Source organism: Orycteropus afer, unplaced genomic scaffold, assembly GCF_000298275.1.
Source record: "Orycteropus afer afer isolate SDZICR_OR568_19922 unplaced genomic scaffold, OryAfe1.0 scaffold00214, whole genome shotgun sequence".
Lineage (NCBI taxonomy): Eukaryota > Metazoa > Chordata > Mammalia > Tubulidentata > Orycteropodidae > Orycteropus > Orycteropus afer.
The window spans coordinates 812,841-817,232 of NW_006921801.1; positions in this window are offsets into that span (position 1 = coordinate 812,841).

A 4,392-nucleotide genomic window follows, 5' to 3' on the forward strand; every position below is an offset into this window, starting at 1 on the left:
TTGAGAAGTGGATGGCCTCCTCCTTCTTCCTAGTCTGTCTCAGTCTGTAAGCTGGGCTGACACATGTGCATCCCACTGGGTTTGAAACACCAGTGGTTCAGCCTCAAAACTCACAGCAACATGTCACCATGGTAGGACAAACTGACAGACAGGTTTGTCTCCCTGTTGGAAACCTCTTGTACCACCCTTACCTGGGTCCCTGCGGTTGACTCTTCCTCTGTTCGGGTTCCTGGTCTTTTAAGCCCCTTTCTCCCGCTCTCCCGCCCTGCTGCTTTGGGCGTGCCTGAGTTCCCTCTCCTCACCTGGATCCCTGCGGCTGACTTACAAAGACATAGAATATGGATTATTATACAAATGACTAAATTAAGAAGTGTTAAGGTTTAACACCGTATTTTCTAGCATGTTTTTTAAAACACTTTTCCCTGTGGTTCCTATTTGTTAGCTGAGAGCAGTGGTGATTCTGTGGTAGAACTCTTGCCTTCAATTCCTGCACCTTAGAGCTGCCAACACTCACCTCTCAGCTGAGGTTTGTGTGTTGCTATGAAGCTGAACAGGTTTCAGTGGTGCTTCCAGACTAAAATAGACCAGGAAAGAAAACCAAAAAGAAACCCAAACTCACTGCCATTGAGTTGATTCTGGCTCATAGCAGCCTCCTTTGGGTTTCCAAGGCAGTAAAAATCTTTACAAAAGTAGACTGCCCAGTCTTCCTTCTGTGAAGTGACTGGTAGGTTTGAACCGCCAACTTCTGGTTAGTTGTCAGATGCCTTAGGCACTACACCACCAGAGCTCCTTTAGGAAGGAAAGCCTGGCAAAATAACCTACTTCTCAATAATCTGCCAACAAAAACACTATGGATTGCAAGGCTCCGATCCCATTGTTACCATGAGTCAGGGGCCACCTCAATGGCAGCTAACAACAATTTATTAGTCTTACCTGCCACTAAGGAAGGCACAGAACTTGGTTTTATTATGAACTGTGAGCAGAAGATCATTGATGAACTAGCTCAAATTACTTACCAAATTTTTACACAAATAATGCAGGCATTACTGTTTTTGGCAATCTGCACAACTCCCTTGTGCATTCATTTCCTGGGTACACTGTGTGAGTTATATGCATGGTGCAATATTTATGTAGTATGTTCATGCAAAAAATACAGTAATCATTCTCTGCCTTCACAGTAATATTTTGTCTTAGCTCAGATAATATATGTTAAAAATGTCTAAGTTTTACAGTAAGTTTTCTAAAAACGTATGTTAAGTTTTCTCAGCTATATCTTAGCAGTACAAGAATAGCCAGCTGTTATGGACTGGACTGGGCCTCCCCCAAAATATGTGTCATAAGCCTAACTCCTGGACCTTGTTCAGACAGCAGGGGTTTCTTTGTTATGTTAATGAGGCCATATAGTACAGTGTCTGTCCTAAACCTAATCACTTCTGAGTTAAAAAAAAGAGATTACACACAGAAACAAACACAGAGGGGGAAGATAACATGTGAAAGTGCCAAGAAAGCGAGGAACACTGGGGCTACAGAAACTGAAGGAGACGATGATCTTCCGCCACAGCGGAGAGCCTTGCCTTGAATCATAAAGCCACTCACTTGTGGTTTTCTGTTACAGCAGCACTAGGAAACGTAAGACACCATTGTCCATGCTATTGAAAAATGATCAGTTACGGCATTTTCCCCCTTTTTGCACTTTCAGAAATGGTGAAGGTCCTCACTAGTTGTAGTCTAACATGACCAAGACAAATTAAGAGATAAAATGATAGAAGAAATGAAAAATTATATAAAGAATAAAACTGAAGGGAGGGAGGGGGCACTTCTGTGGCATAGAGTTGATAGAAGAAACATTATTAAGAAACGGTGAAGAAACTCCCAACTTTCATTTCTATCCCTGTACCCAGTTAGAGAAACTCCTCCATTCCACACCTGCCTCTAGCTGTTCTTTGAAACAAAGAATTTAAGAATATATACAGATAAATACTTATCTATACCCTAGATATATGTCTATCTCCATAACCAGTAACCAGTTCTCTTGGGTCAATCCCAACTCACAGAGACCCCAAGCGTTACACAGCAGAACTTCACTCCACAGGGTTTTCAGTGGCTGTGATCTTTCACAAATAGCTTTCCAGGACTTTCTTCCAAGATGCCTCTCGGTGGATTTGAACCACCAACCTCTCTGTTAGTAGCTAAACTTTAACTGTTTGGCCACCTAGGAACTCTTATGTTTATCCATCCATCCATCCATCCATCCATCTATACATAACAACATACTATCATAAAACAAGGACACAATACAGGAAATAATTAAGTCCATTTAATTTTTTTTTTCCCTTCAAAAAGGATTCAGGCAAGTCGTTCTATAAAAATCTATTTATACCTAGTCCTAAGAGTTTATGGAAAGGAAATAAATTGTGATTAAAATAATTATTCATATCAATTTTACTATGCTGACAGTCCATTCAAAAGATTTTTATAGGTTAAGTTTAGCACATGCATTTTAGTGTGTCTTCCTGATAATTGGGCACCTGAGGTTCGTAGGTAGAATATCATCTGAAAGATAGGTACCAATACTGTGTTTTTTCAGATATGCAGATAAACTAAATGGGCTAGATATTTATCAATAAAGCAAAATGTGCACCTTAAATGCAGAAACCAGAAAGAATAAAAAATTTAAGGTCCTCAAGGTGACACACTATTTAAACGTTTTATATTCATGCTGTTTTAACAGAGTCGTAAGCATGAAGCTTAAAGAAAGCTCAAAAGAGGATTTAAATGAACAATAACAAAAAGTGGGGGAGCAAAAACATGTAGTCTGGAAAACAAGTAAAATAGAGTTAATAATTTCAATGAGAGAGACCAGAGAGGTATAGGAGGCGATTTAGGATTATGAAGGTCTCAACTCATCAGTTTTAACTAGAAAATACTAGTAGTGTTTTCCTTTGCCTTTCTTTAACCATAGGTGCTTGGCTGGTGCAGTGGTTAAAGCATTCAGCTGCTAACCAAAAGGTCGGTGGTTCGTACCCACCAGCCACTCTGTGGGACAAAAATGAGGCAGCCTGCATAAAAATTTACAGCCTTGCAAACGCTGTGGAGCAGTTCTACTCTGTCCTATAGGGTCACTATGAGTTGAAATCAACTCGACGGCAGTAGGTTTTGCTTTTTGGTTCTTTAACCATATGATCCGATCCTCTTCCATGAAAGATCATCAGAGTAAATAATACTGGCTAACATTTGAATTAACTCTTAAAAGAACAATGAATGTATCATTGTTTTCCCCGTTTCACAGATGAGGAAGCTGGCACAGTAACTTGCTCAAGGTTACTGAGCCAATAGGGAGCAGAAGAAGAATTCCAAACAAGGAGGCTTCACTGGCCTCCGCCTGTGCACCTGCATGGGCCCTGTAATTATAAGGGCCCCACTTGGTTTAATTCTCTGCTGTCGCTGTCTTGGAATTCTTAACCCTTTTTGAATAAGCAGCCCTGCATTTTACTTTGCACCATTTGCTACAAATTATGTGGCTTGTCCTGCCAGGCAGTGTGACTCCAGACTTTATGCTCTTAACTACTGCACTGAAGGTAACTAGAGCAAATGCATTTCCTACTTTATTGTACAAGAGTTAAAACTTTAATCAAAGGCAGCACTTGGAACCTATATTAAGAAAATAAGAATTTGAGACTAGTCACAATATATCAAACAAAGCACTGTGGATAGAAATAAGAATCCATTAACCAACTACTGGAGTCTCTGGGTAGTATGAACGGTTAATGCGCTTGGCTGCTAATGGAGGGGTTGGAGACTCAAGTCCACCCCAGAGGCTCTCTGAAGGAAAGGCCGGGTGAAATCCGCCATTGAAAACCCTTTGGAGCACAGTTCTAATCTGACTGTTTTGGTTACTTAGTGCCGCTCTAACAAAAACACACAGGTGGATGGCTTTAACAAACAGGAGTTTATTCTCTCACAGTTTGGGAGGCTAGAAGTCCAAGTTCAAAGTGCCAGGCTCTAGGGGGTAGGTGAAACCCCCTCGACCTTGGGCTTCAGCTCTGCCTCTTGCTTCCGGCCCACTGGAGCTGAAGGCTTTCTTTTACTCAGGCAACTGCTGACTGCTGAGGCTGACAAACCCAAGGTCAACAAGTAAAAAGGCACAATCCCAGTATTACCAAACCACGAGGCAGGCCACTGATTCAAGTGCATTAAGAGTCCCAAGATTGGCAGACAACACAGCAGGCTGCTAAATGAAGACTCAGCTACATGCAAGATTCAAGCTGCCAAAAGCTACAGGCCATTCCTAAAGCTTCTCCTTATGCACTGGAAGAGGACCACATCCCTAAGGCAGCTACTCAGCTGCTCACAGTGGATTCCACCTGGAACTGACTACCAGTCCCATCATGG